General features: G+C 35.3%; 1 pseudogene; it reads left to right on the top strand.

Moving 5' to 3' along the window:
- Positions 1-23,348, top strand: part of LOC115504846 — a 65,703-nt pseudogene extending 42,355 nt beyond the window's left edge.
- The last annotated feature ends 317 nt before the right edge of the window (positions 23,349-23,665 follow it).

A 23,665-nucleotide genomic window follows, 5' to 3' on the forward strand; every position in this document is an offset into this window, starting at 1 on the left:
ATCCCTAGGTCCCAAAGATACTACTATGTACTTTTCTTTCTAAAATGAAATCAAACAAAATAAACCGGTGTCACATTTGGAAGTGGTACATAAGAAAAGAAACACAGGTATGAAAATTTAAAAAAAAATGTAGGCACCCTGCACCAAAAAGGACCACATAAAGAACACACATAATTCATTTTCAATTGCTGAATTAAGGTTATAATCATGGGTCTGAGCTTACTCTCAGACAATGCAAGAAGAAAAACAATCAGTTAATATGGGTTTTCTGTCTATAATATCAAATTTATTTATTAATATTTACTATATTATCAGCAATTCAAAACTCTTTTTTCTAAATGTGAAAATTTGAGATTATTTTTACTATGGGTACAATAGAATTTACAAGTATATGTGTGTGTATGTGTGTATATATCCATCCATACTCCCAGTTTAATGATGCATATTAAAATATTGCATCCTGTTAATAATTGCTTTAATATGACAATAATATGAATCTTATAGTCAGACTTATTAAAGTTTAAATCTTGACTTTGGCAGTTACTAGCTCATCAACTATGCTTCTGCTCTGATTTTCTCAAACTAGAAAAGGAGGTTTATAATGAGAAAAATAACATATTTAAAATTCCTAGCAGGAGCTTACAAAAATATATATGTATATAAATTGTATGTATTGTATGTATGTATATAAATATATATGTATATAAATATATATGTATATAAATGTATATATGTGTGTATATACATATACACATATACATACACACACACACACATATATATACACACAAATATATATTTATTACCTAGGAGTGAAAAAAATATATAATATATGATATATACATATACACATATAATATGTACATATATGTTTACCATTTTCTGATTAATTATCCTGGAATAAAAGTAAAGATTATAACCTTCAGTATTGCCTAATGGGTATGCAGAAATCATGAGTAAACTTTTTTGTAGCTTTCCATATAGAATAATTGAGTTATATAATGAAGATCATAATAGCTTAAGCACAAAAAATTCCGAAGTTTATTTACCCATAATGATATAGTGTATAGGGGAAAAATGCACTAGAAGATGATTACTTTAAGTTGTTTTCAGGTTTTTTGTTTTTTGTTTTGCCTGTAATAAATAGTCTCTGATTATTCCAGTCTTCTCAGATTTTCCACAGGGTATCACGCTTTGTAGAGTCCTTGTATTCTGTTCCAATTATAAAATTCCTAGGAGTGTCTCTCTGAGCTGCCATGAACTGTTCCTAAAGGCAGTCAACCAATGATCAGAGGAGGCCCACCTACTGTTAAGCAGTACATCAAAACATAGCACAGCAAAGGCAATTTATTTTCTTACCATTGTATTTGCCACCCCACAGAGGGAAGTGCAATGCTGTTGCTTCTTGCTTTCTCTTTATTTGTAGCGATAATACAGTGCAAGTAAAATTATCTCAGATACAGTCCCTCAAAGACTGAGACTCTCTGAAAAATGCCCCAAATACTCACAGTTTAGAGAATTTGACATTACATCTGTGGAACTGCATACAAATAGATCATAAGATTTCTTTCCTCTATTAGTATGGAAAATAACCGTGGAGAATCAGATGAGATAGGCTTTTTTATTATACAAATGCCCCAAATATATACATTTTATATTTTACATGATCTATACTAACCACTTTTCTCAATGATTCAAATTTTGTTGTAATTTAAATTGTGCAGATCAATTAATGTTTAATTTAACAATTATAGGATTACGCTGAACAGTATATATAATTTTTTGTTATGAACTTGTCGGTGACAGAGCAATGATTAGAAATTATTTACCCTGAATTTTGTCTGAGGATCTGTTCTGTGTACCGTCCAGTTTTTTGTTTCCATCCTTAAATAATGCAATTGTTTGTGTCTCCAATTCCAGTATCATGAACAAAGAACTACAACAACAAAAGAGTAGAACTAATGCTGCTTGAGTAATGATTAGCTTGAAATATTCTAAGCTAAACATTTCACTTTAGATGTCATTTTCCCCGGATTCTTATTTCTAATTTACTATTTGTTGTATTCCACTAAGAAACACCTTGGATATAAGTTATTGTTGCTAAGAGCAGGGGACTGATAATTATCATAGTTTTATTAGATTTATTATATGAATACCCAATGGAAGTATATAAATATGCTATATCATTAATTGCCATAGAAATGGGATAAATATCTAGATAGTACTATTATGCTTTTTCTCAAAATTATATAAGAGGATAATAAGCCAGTAATAAGATACAAATCTTTATTAATTTTACCTCCAGGATAGTGATGATGTATTTGCACTCAAACATACCACTATTCCAAATTCTTACTTGTACATTTAATTTAATAATATCCTTTTTCTTTAATGTTTTTATTTATTTTTGAAGGAGAGAGAGACAGAGCATGAGCGGGGGAGGAGCAGAGAGAGAGGGAGACATAGAATTTGAAGCAGGCTCCAGGCTTTAATCTGTCAGCACGGAGCCCGACGTGGGGCTCGAATTCATGAACTGTGAGATAATGACCTGAGCCAAAGTCGGACGCTTAACTGACTGAGCCACCCAGGTGCCCCTAATTTAATAATATTCTTATTAAGTATGTTTTAAGGTAGGAAGCATTATATACTACATTTTAAATATTCAAAGAGCTACAGGAGATTGATATTTTAGTCTTTTTTTTTTTTTTGCTTTGGTCACAAATCACCAATAACTAGTTCAGCAGATTACAACTGCAAATTGTTTCTTTTCTCATATTACAAAAGGGGCATGGGTCAACTCAACTCTTTTGGTCTCTCTTGGTTTCTCTGGGCTTGGCTGGACTCACCTATACATACCTTCTCATTCTGGAACTCAGTTTCAAGGGGTAGTGACAATCTGGGTCATGTTTTTATGGTGAAAGGCAGGAGTATGAAGTTTAAGAAAAAATTACATTATGGCCTTTGCTCAGATAAAACAAATATCACATCCTTTCATACTTCATCAGTCAAAGCATGTCAGATGTCCAGGAGTGCCAATTCAATGGCATGAGAAAGTACATTACGCCTGCGAAGAAGCCTGACAAAGAATATGAGGAAATAAATAATAGTGAACAAATAATACATGTTACTATGATTATCCTCTAATCTTGATTTTGCCTACATATTTTTATGCTCTCTAACTACGGTCTTGATAATTGCAGGCTGTATGACTATTAACATTTTATTCCTGATAAGGATAGGAATATTCCCTCTCAGATGAAAAAATTTTAATCAACAAATATTTGGTTATTTTACTTCATGTTAAGGCATATCAATGGTTTAGAATCTTATTTCCTGGGCTGATAAGGATAAGCAGGAAGTTAAAAGGGATTGTGTATTCAGAAGTAAGAAATTATATGAGGTAGTACATAAAAAATCGTAATCACTATGTATTTCTTTAATAGCCTGAAGCTTGAGTTTTCCAACATTAATTAAGTCATATATTTCCTCCTTAAAAACAAATGAAAAATATTTAAGCTACAATCATGTTTTCTTATAATATTACTAAATTTGTCAAAATGCATGTCTGGCATTAATACAGGAAAAGAAAGAAAAAGAGGAAAGAAAGAGAGAAAGAAAGAAAGAAAGAAAGAAAGGAAAGAAGGGAGGAAGGAAGGAAGGAACTCAGACAATAACTCCAGTAAAGATGGCATGAATTTCCATAATGGTAGGTGGTTCCTGTAAGTAGCACCTAAGTATAAAACTGGACAAATTCTCGGGGCGCCTGGGTGGCGCAGTCGGTTAAGCGTCCGACTTCAGCCAGGTCACGATCTCGCGGTCCATGAGTTCGAGCCCCGCGTCAGGCTCTGGGCTGATGGCTCAGAGCCTGGAGCCTGTTTCCGATTCTGTGTCTCCCTCTCTCTCTGCCCCTCCCCCGTTCATGCTCTGTCTCTCTCTGTCCCAAAAATAAATAAACGTTGAAAAAAAATTAAAAAAAAATAAAACTGGACAAATTTTCAAAAACAACTATTACATGACACTAGAAAATGACCAAGATAGACAACATCTTGAGAAGTGTTTCCTCATGAAGAATAACTACTACTTCAAATAACAATTGTGTTTGAGGACATTTTGTCTTAGACTATTCCCACACTTCTAGGACTGGGTGTCTTTATCCAGAATAGGTGACACAGAAGAGAGACTATGGATGGAGAGGTTTTAGAAGTGAGAGATCCATGGAAAGACTGAGATTTGAAAGAACAACAGCAGTAGCAGCAGCAATAGTGACAACTCTTCCCCCACCCCTAAGTCCCTGCTGAACTAGAAACGTGGGCAAAAGACCTCAGAGGATGCTAATGAAAACTGAGAAAGTGGGGAGTTTGCAAATTTGGTGTACTTTTAAATGCATTCCTCAAGCAACACTTTCTGTGACATAAAGTGGACATTTTTGAGACATTCAATATGATTCCTTTATGGATATTGGGTGACTTCTAAACTATGCAAGTATAGAAGAGTAGGGAGCCACGGAAACAAAACCCGAAAAGAGGTGTCCATGGCTGAGCATTGCAACAAAGACATAAATGATCGCCTACTGAAATAAATACTAACAGTCCTCCAAAGAACAATTTACAATCCAAGCCAAACAACAATTTGTGTGTAATTCCAGTTTTCAATAAAAAAATCATAGGCATGCACAGAAACAGGAATTGAAACTCATTTTCAGGAATAAAAGCCATGATCAGAGACTCATTCTGACAGGAATCAGACAATTAGTTTAGCAGAGAAGAATCTTCAAATATTTATAAATGTGTTGAAAGAAGGAGAGGAAATTATTCTATTATCAAGTCAACAAATAGAGAAAGTTAACATAAAATGGAAACTATCAGGAACAACAAAATGGAAATTTCTAGAGATAAAAAGCATGATAATTGAAATGAAAATTTCACCAGGTAAAATCAACAGGAAATCTGAGATTGCAAAAGAAAGAAGCAGTGAACTTTTCTATAGATTAATTATCCAATCTAGAACCCAAAGATATATAGATTCAAAAAAAATGAACTAAATCTGACAAATCTGTTAAAACAGATCTGATCTAATTGTTCCAACATTTGTGAAATTATAGTTGCAAAAGAGAGGAAAAAAGATGTAGAAACATTGCTCAAAATAGTAATGGATAAAAATTCCCAAACTTGTTTAAAACACTGATTTACCCATCCATGTAGTAGATTTGGTGGGTTGACTAATACCCCCTAAAGATTTTCATGTCCTAATCTCCAGACTCTATGACTATGTCACCTTATTTGACAAAAGGGACTTTGCAGAAGTACTTGAATTAATAATTTTGAGATATGAAAATTATCTTACATTATCCAGAAGGGCCCAATGTAATCCTAAGAGTCTTTATAAGAGGAGGTGGGAAGGTAAAAATAAGAAAAAAGGAGAGATGACAATGGAAGTAGATCTAGAATGAGTCCCTTTCAAGATGGAAGACAGAACCAGAAGCCCAAGGAATGCAGATGGGCTCTATAAATTGGAAAAGCAAGGAAACAGACTGTCCCCTAGGTCCTCCAGAAGGAACACAACACAGCCCTATCAACACCTTGATTTCAGCCCCATAAGACTCATTTCAGACTTATGACCTCAAGACCTATAAGATAATAAATTTGTGTTGTTTTCAGCCACTAGGTTTGTGGTAATATGTTACAGCCACTGCAAATTAGTATACATATATACTCATATCACAGCAAAACTGGTAAAAGTCAAAAACAAAGAAAAAATAGTTAAAATACTAAAAAAGAAAAAAACAAACCCAACATGGAACAAAGATGCTATTAACAGCTGTCTTCAAATATGAAAAAATAGAGGTCATACTCAGTGTGACATACTTAGTGTACTAGATAAAGAGCTATTGGCAACAAACTGATTCAGGTGATCTATATGAATAGACAGCAGGATGTTTGATTTTAAAGTTCTAATCATGCTCAACCTCTTTAAGGCTGTTTCCACCATCCTTGACATTCAGACCTTGGCCCCTAGTTTATAGGCCGATGCCTTTGGTGTTCTTCCTTGTTTCAGTGATTGCTTGATTTATTTCTTGGTACTTAAATGTTCTCATACACACCACAAAACAGATAAATAAATATGTGATGTAATAGATGTGTTAATTAACTAGATGGGGGAATCTTTTCAAAGTGTATACCACAATTTATATCATATTATCACAATGTACACTTTAAATATCTTACAATTGTATATATCAGTTTTATACCTCAGTAAAGCTGAAATACAAAAAAAGAAAAGAAAAGGGAAAAAAGGACAAGAAAATAAAAGGAAAAGAAAAAAGAAAAGGGAAAGAAAAGAAAAGAAAAGAAAAGAAAAGAAAAGAAAAGAAAAGAAAAGAAAAGAAAACAGAAAGTGTCTCCTATCTTTTCTGAGGTTCACCTGTAGGCAACAATCTGTCACTTGGACAGGTCACAAATTATGTTGCTTCCAATCCCTTCTAGAGAAGTAAACATGTAATACAAGCAAAGATCACCCAAATCTTCCTTGGAATTAATTTATAGACAATGTGAAAGATAATTTGTATTTTAGATTAGAAGTTCTATATATGGGGCACATGGGTGGCTCAGTCGATTAAGGCCCGACTCGATTTTAGATCAGGTCATGATCTCACACTTGTGAGATCAAGCCCCACATCTGACTCCATACTGACCATGCAGCCTGCTTAAGATTCTCTACCGCTGCCCCTCCCTTGCTGCACTTGATATCTCTCTCCCTCTCTCTTTCTCAAAAAAATCAATATTTAAAACAATGTAAAGCTGATGGCATCTATCTTTTTGGTACAATTGTAGAGAATCTATAGGTGCATTCAGTGCAAGAAATGACAAGGACATCCACAAGATGGGGAAGTAGAGCTCTAATAAAATCACTTGAGCTCTTAGATCTAGTCATACCTGAGTAGACATTCTCATCACATTCTGTTACATAGATATACATTCCATTATTGACAAAGCTACATTTAAATGTTTTTATAACATGTATGATGACAAAATCCTTAATAATATAGAAACTGGATTTCAGAGTGGGTCACTATAAATGGCAAACCATAGAGTCAGGAATGGACTGCATCAAAGTGGGCAGAGGACAGTGAGAATTCCCTTATTCTTGTATGTTAAATGGATACTCTGCCCATTCTACTATAACATAGTCCTCCTTTTAAAATTTTATAGGTTTTGTTCTCAGACTGGATCAGGGAAACAACACTTATTTACTTTTTAACCACTGCAGGAAAGGCATGTTTGTTGATAATGAAGAGGGGGGAAAAAGGTCCATATTCAAAATATATTGAGGGCTCAGTGTATATTATATTAGATAATTATTGTCATTGAAGTTACTAGTTATGAATTATTTGAAATGAATTCTATGTAGCTGATAAGATCTTTAGAAATTATTGACAGAGAATACTGGCAAACAGAAATCTATGATTTGTCTAGCTCTGAATACAACCCAGTTCTTGTTACTGGGAAAAAAATAAAAGACTCACTCTTAATAACATAGAGCTGAAATGAAGTACTCCTTTATACTCCTTTTAGAAAACATGGAACTGTGTTCATGACAAAAAATACTCAGAGAATTATAGAGTGGATAGATTTCTGGTGAAGGTACTCACTTTGCTTCATAGCTGGAAGACCTTGGTATTTCACTCTAGCACAATGTGGTATATATTATGAAGTTTTGATCATTCTGTTCTTTTCTTTTTATTCTTTTTTTATGATTAAAAGTTTATATTTGGAATTATCCTCAGTTTAGATGGTCCCAGTTTTGTTGGTAACATCCAAAACATCATACTTGGGAGCTAGTGGAACATATGCTTCTTCAATCCATCAGGCTCATCAGGGTGTTGCCCTTGGCCACAGCAATGTCATAGAGTTTCTTCACAGCCTGATGGAACTAGTGCTTGTTGGTGTTGACATCCACAGTGTATTGACAACACAGTGTGTTGTTGTCTTCTATCTTCTTCAGAGTGACTCAGTGGTCAGGAAGAATTTGACAATGAGATAGTGGTAAAACTTTGCTTTTCCTAGGGGGTGCTCTTCTGAGGATATTTGGGTTGTGTTCAGAATAGTAGTGTCTTTAGCTTCTAGAAGGTGGGCAATGTGTGAATCTTCTTTTCTCCTCCTCTCCTTTTTCTCCCCTTCCTCCTCTTCCTCCTCCTCTTCTTTCTTCTTCCTTTTCTTCTTCTTCTTCTTCTTCTTCTTCTTCTTCTTCTTCTTCTTCTTCTTCTTCTTCTTCTTCTAGATGCCTTCAAGAACTGCATTCTTGGGGCGCCTGGGTGGCGCAGTCGGTTAAGCGTCCGACTTCAGCCAGGTCACGATCTCGCGGTCCGTGAGTTCGAGCCCCGCGTCGGGCTCTGGGCTGATGGCTCAGAGCCTAGAGCCTGTTTCCGATTCTGTGTCTCCCTCTCTCTCTGCCCCTCCGCCGTTCATGCTCTGTCTCTCTCTGTCCCAAAAATAAATAAACGTTGAAAAAAAAAATTAAAAAAAAAAAAAAAAAAGAACTGCATTCTTGGCTTTCAAAGTTTTTGCTTTGGTTTCAGCTTCAGAAAGGTCAAGAGCTTCCTTCTCCATGTTTGGTGCCATCTTTCTGGGGAAAAAAAAGTCCCTTTTCCCTTAAATGGAGATGTTTGTTATGACTGTCCTGTAATTCCTCTTTTTGTATTGTGCGGAAAGTCTAAATTGGCATTATGATGACACTAAAGGAGAAATAACTGTCCTCTGGAAATTATGAATTATGAGAAAAATAAATAATTATCTATAGATGTAATAACTAGACTTCACTTTAGAACGTCTTGGGAAAAAGATGAACACATTTTAGATTTAATATGGCATTTGCACTTACATAAAACAACAAACTATTTTAAATAAGGTTTGTTTGAGATATAAAAGTAAGATCCATGGCCACAATTATAATTTGTAAACTACTCCTCTGGCTAGGGTTTACATTTGGTTGTAAGTTAAAGAGAATCAAATTAAGAGTGACTTAAATATACTGGCATTTATGTTACTCATGCCATTAGAGGTTTCCAAGTGGGTGAGTAGCAGATCAGAACTGGTGCTTCAGTTAAGGTTTTTCATGAATGGTCTATGTGTTCACTAGAATTCTACTGCAAAATCCTCATTCTCAAAGCATGAAGAGGCCCCCAGCTTCTCCAGGTTTTGGATGTATATTCCAGAAAAAAAAATAAAATGAAATTGTCAAAATACTAAGGAGTTTGTGCCAAAAATATGCTATTTAAGATGTTTTCTTCAGAGTCCTTCCTAATTACTTACACTTACATAGTTTGACCAGAACTGTGTCACAAGATCACCTCTAGTTGCCAGTGGGATCTGGAAAATTAATAAGGAGAAAATTACAAGCCAGAAATGCAATGCTATTTTCAGGAAGAGGGAAGTGGAGAATTACAATTTACTAGAAGACTAGTCAAACTGTCATGGTTTCCTATCCAGAAAATAAAATCATAGTGTTCCAATTAATGACAAGATACTCTTATAAATGATCGTTCTTTACTATAATGAGAAAAACCTCTAACTTACTGATAATCATTGCAAAAATCTTCTTTGATGAATTTATACATTAGCAGATTACTTGCTTAATGATCCTTCTTCTCCTCACTCAGGAACTGGAACTTTATCACTATTTATATGACTACTGTGAGGGCTGCAGTATTTTTATGTGGACTCACCTGACTGATCACTGTGGATTCTTCTGTGTGTGTGTTGGAGGGGCGGAAGACTTTTATTAAAATGGGCTGCCTAGATTATCCCATTCTCAGTAGCACAGTTGAGTGGTCCAGCGTTATGCATCTGAATCAAGCAGGAACATTTTTGAGGAATCTTTCATATTAAAACTGATAAAGCAAGTCAGTCTCTCTCTGATGATAAAGGCCTAATGTATACAAGTAATATATGTCCAGATAGGAGAGAACCAGGTTGATATATAATGAGGGGCAAGAATAAGCTATTTATTTCCGAGACTCAACTACAAAATCTGATCTGATTGCTTTGGATTATTTAAACATTCTTTATTTTATTATGTACCATGAAATTCTCTCTCTCTCTCTTTTTTTTTTGGCATAGCTTATTTATTTGACTTTCTCTAATTTTGATCAGTAGATCAAGCAGAAGGACATTTACCTAGTTAATATTGGCTAACAATTTATACTATTTTCTTAGATATAGAAAATAAGCAAGCATCATCTGGTATCATCATTTACCTGATATACATATCAACTAATAAAATATCAATTGTGATTTGGCACTAGGTATTTGCATTCTATGTGTTGGAAATCCAGATAACATAGTGGTTATGAGCCATATCGGTTGAGACAACTAGGTTATACTGTAGCAATCAGCAGTACAAATTCTTAGTGACTTATAGCTATGAATAATTTTATCCTGTGGGTTAATCTCAGATTGGCACTAATTCTGTTCCACACTATCTTCAAGTTGGGATCAGGCTGACTAGTGTCCTTTATCTGTCATTACACTAGTTTCATGGAAAAGGGAAGGCACATGACTATCCATGGACTAGCTCTGAAAGCTCTTCGTTGGAAGTAGCAAATGCCATTTTCACCAAATTCATTAACTAAGGCAAATTATACGACCACTCCTGAGTTCAAAAGGTTGGGGAATCAATGAATATTTTAAGTGCTTACAGAATACTTGACAAAAAGAGAGATTCTGGAAGCTGCCTACATTCATAATCCAACCCTATAATTTAACAGCAATGTTACTTTGGGCAAGGTAAGTAACCTCTCTGTGCCATCACAATCTTTATCAAAAAGGTATACATAATTAACTTTTTTTAATGCTTATTTATTTTTGAGAAACAGAGACAGACAGCATGAGCGGGAGAAGGGCTGAGAGAGAGAGAGAGGGAGACCCAGAATATGAAGCAGGCTCCAGGCTCTGAGCTGTCAGCACAGAGCCTGATGCGGGGCTCAAACTCACGAGCCGTGAGATCACGACCTGAGCCGAAGTCAGACGCTCAACCGACTGAGCCACCCAGGTGCCCCAAGGTATACATAACTATAGTAACAACCTCATAGAGCTGATGTGAGGATCCAATAACATAACATGCTCTAGTCAGAGCATCCATGGCATATTACCTGGCTCAAAAATATTAGCTTTTTAAAAATAAGATATCAAGCGGTATTGGCTTTAAGTTTTGATTCAAAACATTAAATCTTGACTTAGATAAAAGTAACAAATGCACTGTAGTATTAATATTTGCTTAATGAAATTACTACCCAAAGATCATATGTTAAATGCCTCTGTCAATAGCAAATTGTTTGCCTGGGGCTTTCATTGTCCATTATTTGTTCCCTCGATGGTCTCCAATCTTTTTATTTATTTTCATAAGAGACACTGATTAAAATTAAGACGCATCAGCTGCTCTTGAGATGTAACATAAAAGTGAACCTCTTGTCCTTCTTTACAGAATGTAAATAATAAAAGCACAGGCTGTTACCATGGAGGCTATCTTGCCAAATAGTAAACAATTGCAGTGATTCATTTTAGTAATTGTACACTGTGCTATCTAGAAGTCCGTAGAAGTGGTGTTACCACTTAGGAGTTCCTCTTCATTTTACCCTCTAAAAAATACTAACATTTTTTCATAATTTCAGCTGCTTAAAGTTAATTTGTCTTATTCTCATATGAATAGAGAATACTTTAAATTACTTTTGTATTTATCATTCCAAGAATTAAACGTTCTCCTATTTACTGGATTTATCAGTTCCTTATAACATAGTTCAGCAATCCCACCACAGAAAACTAAACCAAGCTATGTCTAAAAGGAACTTCACAGCGTGGTATCTCTCAAGCCAAAGACAAACTACCTTTTGCTGTTGCTACTTACTGCGTTTTAGGATCCTATTGATTGGATTAATGTCTCTGCTTTGGCCTCTTCACTCACCATTGCTACTCTTATTGCCTCTGGGACAAGAGGAACAATATTTTCTCCTGTTTCGTCAAAACAGATGGCTTCTTACCTTTCCATTGATTCTTGTTCAGAGTGACTTGGCCAAAGATAGTTGCTTTTCCCTGACTCCAATGCAATATACAAAAATTCTTGTGAGAGGGCAATTGTTTTCATTGCATTCCCAAAAACCTTCCAGATATCAATATCATTATTCTTACAAAATAAAAAATGAAAAATAAATGTTTTAGGTATCACATTTTATTTGAATATAAAGCAGAAATTCATGCTGACAATATGTTACAATTCTATATTGTAAATTTATAAATATTTATTTATGAATTTATGTATGTATTTATAAGTTAATCTGAAATAACATTGAAAGTTTATAATTTGTTTTTAAAAATTTATCAGAAATTACTGCCTATGGTCATAGTTAAGAGAATAAGAGATTTTATTTAAGAACAAATAATAATAAGTCAAGGGGGTCTGGGTGGCTCAGTTGGTTGAGCATCTGACTCTTGATTTCTGCTCAGGTCATGATCCCAGGGTCGTGGGATGGAGCTCTGTGTTGGGCTCTGGGCTGAGTGTGGAGCCTGCTTATGATTCTCTCTCCCTGTGCCCCTTGCCTCTACTCAAGCACTCTCTCTTTCTCCAAAATAATTAATAATAATAATAAAGTTCATGTTTTAGCATTTGTAAGAGATACAAAATTTGTGTTTTTATTTTATATCATGGTTAGTTCGTATTTCCCAGTGTAGCTCTGGAAAGTATATGTGTTGTAAAGACATATAGAAAAATGTGCTAGCTAGAAAAATCAAATAAAATAAACTGTAATTCAACAGAAACACAAACTAGTAATTCATTTATATTAAGACAAATATCACAAAGTTTTCCTTGCATACTTCATGAGAATTAGAATTGAGTTGTGCAATTTAAATATTTAATTTTATTTTTCTGTTATTGCTGTATCTTACAACTTTTGTGGTAAGGTATATGTGCACAAAGTGGAGTAGAATTATACTGAGAATGCCATTTTTTTTCACATTGGATGAGAGGAACCGCAGCTTTCTTGCTTATTAATTTTGTTTATGGGTGTCTTGGAGAACGTGATTTAACTGTTGTGGGGCCTGAAGCTAGGACATTCAGCAAGATGGCATTGGAATTGAAGAAAAGACTGACTAGGGGAATTGATTGAAAGATAAAGTAGAAAAAATAGAAAAGGAAGGTAAATAGCAGCTAGCTAAATCAAAAAAAAATTAAGATAACATTTCACTTGTCAATCAAGTCTATGTGAATAATAAATTTTTAAAGGTGTGGAAATGACGATCAAACACTATTTAGACGGTGTCCTTAAGAGTTCAATGAAAGAAAATAGAAGGCTTTAGTTGCTTCTGGTTTAAAGGGATTTAATGCAGAGACTATATAACCTTTAAAAAATTGTTAGAACATATGAAGAATAAAAAGAGGAAGCTTACAATAGCCTTCTACCTTTGAATCTCTGCAGTTAGTTGCTATTCCAGATGTAACAAGAGACTGGTATTGCTATAACTAGAGGGATGTTGACAAGATCCCCACTCGGCATCTAAAGTAAAAGGGACAAAGCTGAGTGCATTGCTTACCCTAGGAAGAAGAGCTGCGCTGTTCCAAGCAGAGCAGTTAGCGGATCTTATGTAGGAATTTGGCCATGTGTGGAGTTCATAGGTTGGGTGCATTTTAGAGGTGTGAGTTTGTATCATTTGGAGTTACACTGTTCCTCTTGTGAAACTGTTCTTATTCCATAGTTGTACTTAGAGACTTGTTCATTGGTGTGACTCTTTTCCTGACTGAGATTCAAAGTGAGGGACTGATTCTGCACTGAGGCAAGTTATTATTATTTGACTGAACTATATGGAAGCTACAATGCTACCTTGAATAAAGAATGATCAGTCTTTTCCTAGGTCTGTAAGAACTTAAATCTCACTAGTGATGGGACAATGGTACACATCAGTTGGAGCCTGCGTGTCTGCATGTGAACCAAAATTAGGTTCCTAAATTCTATATCTGCCTGTAGACACATGAGCAAAAGGTTAGCCAAACTAAGCCCAGATTAGATCACACATTTGTGAACACAGTAAATGTGTATTACTGTATGCCATTAAGGTTTTGTGATTATTTGCTACACAACAAATATTGTGTAGCTAATATTGTGTATAATATTGCTATACAACAAATATTATTTAGGCAATAAAATGATACAGGGGGACTGTAGCTAGGGACTGTAGAAGATACAGTGAAGAATACTGAGGGGCACCTGGGTAGCTCAGTCAGTTAAGTATCTGACTCTTGATTTTGGCTTAGGTCATGATCTTTCAGTTGGCAAGTCTGAGCCCCACCTCTGGCTCTGCACTGACAGCATGGAGCCTGCTTGGGATTCTCTTTCTTCCTCTCTCCCTGCCCCTCCCCAGCCTTCTCTTCTCTCTCTGTCTCTAAAAATAAATAAATAAGCATTTTTTTAAAAATCAGTACTGAGCACCATTATCATGATTTGCCTCAAATCCTCAAATGTGAGCTTAAATACTGGGTTACTCCAATCTGGTTGAACTATCAAGAATGGCTTCACAATAGGAATAAAAATCCAAATACAGTCCAAATAATAGGTAGAAATTTGATGGGTGTTTGGATTTAAATATGAAATGGAATGAGCAGTGGCATATATTAATATAAATAAAATATCTAAACAACAGTGACTAATGGCATTTAAGTTGAGTTAGAGTAAGTACATTACCTTTTTTTTTTTTCTTTCTTTTTTGTGGTTTCATTTCTTTCCTTTATTTAAAAAAATCATTTGGGTGTCCGGTGTGAGCAGACCACACTGGCTTCGGGGAGGACAGTTTCCGGAAGGGGTCACTGGGGCAGAAACACAGTGGGGGAGGTACTGGGGACTTAGGGGAGGGGCTCCGCCCTCCAGCACCTCTGGACCAAGAGCCCACTCAGAGGCTGGAATTGATACTCACATTGATGAACTTTTGCCTTGGGTTCCACATACAGGAAGCAAATAAAATATTCTGAAGATAGAAACTGTGGATCTTGGCAATTCACTGAATGTGAGTGACACTTATAAAATATGGGAGAGACAAAAATTACCTTAAAAGCCTATGTGACTTAGTAATGTCAACAAAAATAAGTGAGTGCAACAAAACAGACTGAGTTAAAGAAAATGCCATTTACAGCATTTGAATATGACACATATTTATCAAATTAAATTAAATTACATTATAAAATTTACCTTTACAATCTTGAATCCACTTTGACATGAAAATTTTTTGAGGGAAAATATGTGTATAGAAGAAACTAACCCCTTCACCAGTCAGTGGTCAGAGATCCTGAGGGTCTGCAGGCAGAAATTTTTGAAAGTGATGGATATGTTTATTGCATAAATTGTAGTGATGGTTTTACACCCATCAAGTTGTGTGCATTAATGACTTACAGCTTTTTTTTATGACAGTCCTATCTCTATAAAGCAGTTTAAAGAAAAAAGAAGTGATATTCAGTGAAAAATATAAAAATGCTTAATTTTCTTTGGATAATTAATAAATTATTCAACTAGTTATTTGTTGTTAAATACTAAAGAAATTATATTTTGTCATAATGAAAATAAAATAAATAGAACACAGGTCTATTTGTTCAATCTGATAGAGTAGCTAAGACTTTAATTAGGCACTTAATAATGCAAGATATTATATAATTAAAGCCCCAAAGTCTTGTTATGTATGAAAAATGTAACCTGAGGTTGAATAAAGGGAGATTAGTATAGTTGAATATTATAAAAATTTGGGATAATTAAATAATGTTTAAATAAGAACTTGAAGTCGTATTTGGTTAAGCAAATGTCCACAGTTAGATATGTAAGATAGACATTCAAGACTTTCAAGAAAGGCCTAGATTTAGGTATGTCATTTTTTATTTAGGGAGTGGATTCAATTTTGGAGAGTGTTAACTGATGAGCTGAGTAGTTTGACCTGGGTCATTTTTGCAGCAAAGACATTGGTATTATTTAAGCAGGTGAATGACAGGATGCAATGGATGTGTTAGAATGGATTTGCTGGAGAGGAGGCTAAAGAAGAAAATTAATAGGAAAACCGTTGCTTTCATATCCGTATCTATTAAGGTGTTGCGATGAGCATGGTAAGGAAATAGCAAGTTGGTATTACATGTAGTTCAGAATATTGAACATGAAGAAAAGGTGAAGTCAAGATATATTACAAAATGTGACTCATAAGAGTATGGGGCTTATGGGAGTGCTTGCTTTATACTGAAAACTAAGAAATTCCTAGCTTAAGATAGAGAAACTCAGAAGATAATGGACTTAGGAGGAAGATGATAATTGTAGATTGATTGTGTAAACTGAGCAGTGATGAAAATTATCAATATGAAAAAGTCTTGTAAGAGGAATACAGTATGGGGATGGTATTTTCTGAAAGTCTGAGGGTTAAAATTAAACTTGTCATTATTATTTTTTACCGTCTCTTAAAAAAACAAAACAATAAAAACCTTAAGTCCTCATAAGCAATGAGATTATATGCATGAATCTAGTTACCTTCTTTGTGTCTAGAAAATAGTTATCAATAAGCGTTATTTGTGAATGAGGAATTATTGGTAATTAGGTAGTAATACATACAGAAATTAGAAAATATTTTAAATATCAACTAATCTGTGGTACATTTTGCACTAAACCTAAACCCTTGTTTATGTATGTATGTATGTATGTATGTATGTATGTATGTATTTAATTTGATTTTTATAATTTGATTTTTCTGGAATAAGCAGATTGTACTTTTTTCTTTAAGAGAGAAAGAGAGATTGCATGAGAGAGCGGGAGAGGAAGAAAGAGAATCTCCACTAGGTGATGAGCCTGACAAGAGGCTCCATCCCAAGACCTTGAGATCATGATCTGAGCTGACATCAAGAGTTGGATGCTTAACCAAGTGAACCACCAGGACCCCTCATTTTTAGATAATAAGGCTAGCATAATTTAGTATTATAAAAATGTAGCTAGTTTATAACTTTTTTCAGTAAACAATATATATTTATTTTTATAAATTTTTAATCACCTTTGCTTCAACTGGAAAGACTAATTCTCTTACTAATATTTTTAAGCTCTTTAGTTTTGTTTAATTTTTAAAAGTAGTTCATACAGTAATCTTGCATTTATATTATGTGAATAATAATATCTATCTCTAATAAATAACCTACTTCCAAAAGCATAAAATACAATGACCGACATCCAATATTTGCCAAACTATTGATTAAATATTACAATCCTTAGTTATTTGCCTGACTCCTTTTCACAAGTAAAACTGGGAGATATGACAAAAAACAGAAAATTATGTGAAATCTCCAAATTTATTTGGCAAAGTTTAAATGAAAAGTAAATGAATTTAAAAAATTAATGTTTATTTATTTTTGAAGGAGAGAGAGAAACAGAGCATGAGTGGGGGAAGGGCAGAGAGAGAGGGAGACAGAGTATCCAAAGCAGGCTCCAGACTCTGAGGGGTCAGCACACAGCCAGACATGGGGCTTGAACTCACCAACCATGAGATCATGACCTGAACTGAAATCAGACGCCCAACTGACTAAGCCACTCAGGTGCCCCAAAAGTAAATGAATTTTAAATTCAAAACTAGGAATAGGAAAGAAATTTACCTATTTTGAAGGAGCAGTAACACATAACCTATCTGACTTCATCTAATTGATCAGAATATGCCCACATTGTGAAATGAGAGGCTGGAAAATACAATGCTTTAGTAAGGGACATCACTGCTCCCATGAAATTGGAATCTATTATTGAGAACAGGAACATTAAAATTATATACTACTACCAGACTCTCCCTCCCATTAAACAATTTAAAAATTATTATTATTATTTTTTTTCCTGGGGCACCTGGGTGGCTCAGTCCCTTAAGCCCCTGACTCTTGGTTTCAGTTCAGGTCATGATCTCACAGCTTCTTGGATTCAAGCCTACTACACTGACAGTGTGGAGCCTTCTTGGGATTCACTCTCTCTTCCTGTCTTTCTGCCAGATCCCTGCTCATGCTCCCTCTCTCTCAAAATAATTAAGTAAAACTTTAAAAAAATATTTTAATTATTTTTCTAGATAACATCAAAAGCAAATTGAAAGGGGTGCCTGGGTGGCTCAGTCAGTTGAGTGTCTCTCTTGATTTCAGCTCAGGTCATGATCCCAGGGTCCTGGGATTGAGCTCTGCAATGGGATCCGTGCTGACAGCATGGAGCCTGCTTAAGATTCTCTCTCTGTCTCTCTGTCTCTGTCTTTCTGTCTCTGTCTCTGTCTCTCCCTCTGTCCACTTGTGCTCTCTCTCTAAAATAAAAAGTAAAAAATAAAAGAAATTAAATGTAATTTTCTAGACCTGAAGTAAAAGTAATTAATTTGAATTTTTAAATTTTTATTTAATTGTGGTAAGAGTACCTAACATGAGATCTACCCTCTTAACAAATGTTTAAGTATACAATATGTTATTGTTGACTATGGTTACAATGTTGTATAGCAGATCTCTAGAGCTGATTTAAAATTTTTATATTATTTTTTATTTTTTTAAGTTTATTTATTTGAGAGACAGAGACAATGCAGGTGGGGGAGGGGCAGAGAGAGAGCAAGAGAGAAAGAATCCCAAGCAGGATCCACACTACCAGCACAGAGCCTGATGTAAGGCTCAAACCCATGAAGCCATGAGATCGTGACCAGAGCCAAAACCAAGAGTCGGAGACTCAAATGACTGAGCGATCCAGGCGCCCCTTATTTAAAGTTTTTAATAGCAATAATAGAGTAGATGAAAGATAAGCAAGTTTTAAATTAGAAGACAAAAGTCATAGCCCAAACTTAAAGTTTCAGATAATTTCTTCCATAACATTTCTCTAACTTAATGATTTTAATGTTATTTCTAGTGGCATTAAGCATGTCCTTAGGTTACATTATGTTAATTGGTTTACTGCTCTATGATTATTTTCTTTCTAAAGAAATTTTTAAAACAATCAATGAAAACTTAATTTTTCTATTGACTGAAGAGGTCTCAAAGCCTTAGTATAGGATAGGCAGCTTGTGTGCTTGTACGAGATGGAAATAATTTCTCATTCGTCCTGACATGCCTAGGTTCCATGAGTGCATTGGAGTGTGCACACATAAATTTTATGCCCGTTATATTCAAACTGAAGAGAAGATATTGGAAAAAGTGGTCTTATAAACCTCAAACACACATGCACATGCACACACACGTACACTCTTTCATTGTTTTTAAGAAATGTGGAGAATATAAAAACGAAAAGTGTAGAAAGTGTAGAAAGGACAGTCATAGCCGTGTTACTATCTTTTTGTGTACATATAAAAATTGTATATATCTAAGCTATCCAACTTTGATGTTTTGATATGTGTATACATTGTGAAAAGATCACCACAATCCCCACATAATTACTTTTTTCATGTAAGATGTGTGTGCGTATGTGTGTAACCGTGTTGATGAACATGATTGGATCATGTCTGTCGCTATAACAAACATGCTTCTAAGTACATTTTTGCATGTCTTTTGGTGAATAAATGCATTCATTCTACTGCACTTGAAAAACTGTTTTCTAAAATGTTTTTGCCAATTTATACTTCCACCATAATGTTTGCAAGTTCTGGCTTTCAACCACTTCAGTGGCACTTAATCTTTTCCTTTTAAATTTGGATATTCTGGTTGGTGTACAATGAGATTTTATTGCATTTAGTTTGCATTTACTGATAACTGATGAGATAGAGCACCTTTTCATGTTTATTGACCATTTCTATGTCTACTTCTCTGAAGTGCTTATGTTTAAATATTTACTTTTTTATCTCCCTCCCCATTCTCTTTTTTTGGATTGTTAGTATATCAGTCAAGATTTTCCAGAGGAGCAGTGTGCATGCATGCACACACACACCCACATACACACACAATTAGGAGATTTACATTAGGGAGTTGACTCATATGATTGTGGGGACTGGCAAGTCTGAAATCTGTAAGGCGGTCTGGCAGCCTGAAATTTAGGCAGAGTTTCTGTGTTACAGTCTTGAAGCAGAATTCCTTCTCTAGGAAATCTTTATTTATGGTTTTAAGACCTTCAACTGATTTGATGAGATCCACCCATATTATCAAGAGGAATTCCTTGAACTTAACTTAAAATCAACTGGTTTACATGTTCACCATTGTTATTCTGATATGTCCCTTAACATAGCCATCCACTTTTCGCAGGTATCTCAATGTCACATGGAACCATCTATAAACCAATTAACTGTAAAGAATTCCTCATGTGGCCATAGGTGCAGACTGGGAAAGAGAAAGCAGTATAGTAACAGTTGGGGCTAGGGCTATTTTGACCACTTTCCACAGTAACTTGCTTGTGCCTTGAGGGTCTGTTTGAACTTGATATTGTGTATACCACTTCCATTGGTTGATGGAGTGCTATTATGCATGCTGAACTTTATGCCTTCACGGATCAAACAATAGTTAGTTCCTGTTGGGTAGCTCAGGAAGTAGGGTAACTATGGAAGTATGAATGCCATGGTTAAGCATTCTGAATCACTACTACAAAATCTGTACTAGAGTTCTCTAGAGAATAGGTTTCTCCAGAGAAACTGGAACACACGATTGTGGAGGCGGACAATCTGAAACTTGTAGGGCATATTGGCAGACTGCAAACTCAGGCAGATGTTGATGCTGTGTGTCAAAGCAGAATTTCTTCTCAGAGAAATAACCCTTCCTGATTAGATGAGGCCCATCCAAATTATTGAAGGTAATCTTTATTTAAAATAAACTGATTGCAGATGTTAACCATTTATACAAAATACCTTCACAGCAACAGCTAGATTGTGTTTGATTAAATAACTGGGTACAGACGGATACACAAAACTCACCATCACAGTCAGGCATTATATTTTGACCTGCAGGCATTCTTTATAAATTTATATACCAGTCTTTTTTTCCTGAATTATGCTTTGCAACTATGTCCTAGGAATGTCAAACCCATTATTCTTTTATTTTACATATAGTGCTTTTAATATGACCTATTTAAAAATAGTTTCCTATGCAAAGCTCATTATGATATTTCCCAATGCTTCCAATAGTCATTCAAATTTGAGTCTCTGACTCATGTCAAACATTTATTGTAAACACGATTCCTTCCTCCTGAATTTAGTGGCTCCTTGTCATAAATCAGATTACTGTGTATATGTCAATCAGTCTCATGGTTCTCTTTTCTATGGGCCTCTTTTTCTATAGGTGGGCCGACACTGCACCATTTATTATAGCTTTAAAATATTTCATAAGGAATATATCTCTGTGAACTTAAAACAGGTATGTAAGCCAAATACATAATCTAATTTTGGGATTTTTTTTTCCCTGAAACCACTCCTCATACTAAATTTCTATATCAGTTGACCTACCAAGTTACAGAAGACAAGGTACAGAATCAAACTAGGGAATTCATAGAGAATTTCACTTTTTATATATTGTTGGCAGAGTATAGGAAAACCATAAGAGCACATGTAGTATCTTGGGACTACTAACAGTAGGACTTTTTTTTTTTTTTAACCATCTTTAGGCCTGAAGAGGCAAGAGTAGGAAACAATTATTGGAACGTGGAGCAAAAAGAAAGTTCTGTGAGAAGGTTGCTTAACAGAAGCTATGATGTGGTATAGTCTGCGCATGGTAACAGGACACATAGGAAGCAGGGAAATAATTCAAACTCACTGTCCTTCCTCATCGCCTGTAAGCACCTTTCACTGAACAAACACAACAAGGAACCCAGAAGGCACTTAAACACTCCCTGAAGGGCTGCTTTGTGGAGCTAGAACAGGTTTGTAGAAGGGTACAGAAGGAACCTGATGGGGAAAGTGGGAGTTATCCAGCACAGAAAGGATATAAGAGGTCTGTAATAATTTATCTTCAACAAATACAAATAATGTTATCCCAGGGAAGCATCATACATTTGACCTAACTTTAAACTTTCCTTAAGTTTTAGTTTAAAAACTGGGTAATTCCAGTGAATAAGTGATCACAAAGAGAAATGATTTTAGCATGACTTATGCTAATCAGTCATTGACCACTTCATTTCAAAAGAAGCAGGATTGTTTCATTTATGGTGTCCCACCACTGACCACTGATGCCTTAGCCCACGTTCTCCCCGTTTCCTGTTATTAATATGCACACAAGAATTAAAATAAAACAGAACTGAGGATCAAATAAAAGAGGAATGGAAGAATGTAGTATATCTGTTTGATCAAGGCATGCATATAATAATGAAGAATTTATAACCATTAATGGAACAAGAATTCTTTATTCTCAGACTGCTTCTGTCCCAACTTCCAGGGAAGAAAAACCCAGCCCAGTCTAAGGATGTCTTTATTTAAGAAATTGACCTACTTTCCAGGTGCGTTTACTTCTCTTCCTGGTCAAGAACCTGAGTGGCACTAAGATACATTAAAGAAAGCCTACTCTTTGTGCTGTAATTTGTAATTTTTAAACTTTACTAGTTTTGTATCTATGTGCAAGAAATGCCACTTTCTACAGAGCCACTTAAGGATTTGAGGTTGGGGAGTGGAATGGAAACTCTAACTACAGTTTTATAATCACTTGAAGTAGTACGATGAAGAAAGCATAAACCAAAAGCTGAGGTTGTATTCTAGGTCAGTGCTATTCAAAGCATGATTCATAAATTATTACTGGTACGCAAACAGTTTGTTATTGCAAGGGCATAAGCACATAAATTGAGAGTAATCATTTGGAAACCTCTATAGCAATCTGACAGTTGCATGTGGCAAAATATTCTTACTAGAAACCAGTTGTAGGATCATTCTTTAATTTCTAACAGTTAAAGGCCGGTTTTATAACTGTAACTCAAAGTGTATAAAATCTGGTATTCATTTCTTTCATGGAAAGATACTTTACACTTAATTATAGTTATATAGGAAACATTACTGAAATTGGAAGGAAATGTTAGGTAGAAGCTAGACAGGAACAGTGGAAGGAATGCCCCTGGCAGGGTCCCAAGTCCTTGAACGGGAATGGGGAATGACAGAGCTGTGAGCTAGAGGCAAGAACAATGATAAATAAGCTACAAATTAAAAGCTGGTGGCACCAAATCCTGACCTTGTGTTTTCCAAGACCGTTGGGGGCTGACAGATCAAGAGCCACCGGTGTGCAACAAGCGCTCTCTTCTTCCACCTCTGCTTCAGGTTAACCCCTAGACTCATTATAATATATTTGCATTGTAGGGACAGCTCCGCCCAATGCAGAAAAGCTGCCTTGACAGTTTAGGTGCAAACCTTGTAGGGTCAAAATCTCTTCCCACCAACCTGTGGGAGGAGATTCCCAAATGATTGGAAACAGCCTCCATTAAGGACCACCCCACTGTACCTCCCAGCTCCTCCCAGCTCAGAGAGACCCAATAATATCCAATCCCACCAGAGAGACCTATCTTGAAAGTGTATTTCCGTTTTAATAAACTGCTTTGTGCAAGCTACTTTTCTCTGGCGGTGTTTATTGGAGCGCAGATCCCCACGTAAATCTTCCGGTGGGGAGTCCAAGGACAAAACCTCCATTCCCACATTCACACATCAAAGAACAGAAACATTACTGAAACTGGATGGAAGTTCAAAGATGAATTTTAAAAATACAGCAACACTTGCCTCATTTT

The sequence above is a fragment of the Lynx canadensis genome, chromosome F1 (assembly GCF_007474595.2).
Source record: "Lynx canadensis isolate LIC74 chromosome F1, mLynCan4.pri.v2, whole genome shotgun sequence".
In the NCBI taxonomy this organism is placed as follows: domain Eukaryota; kingdom Metazoa; phylum Chordata; class Mammalia; order Carnivora; family Felidae; genus Lynx; species Lynx canadensis.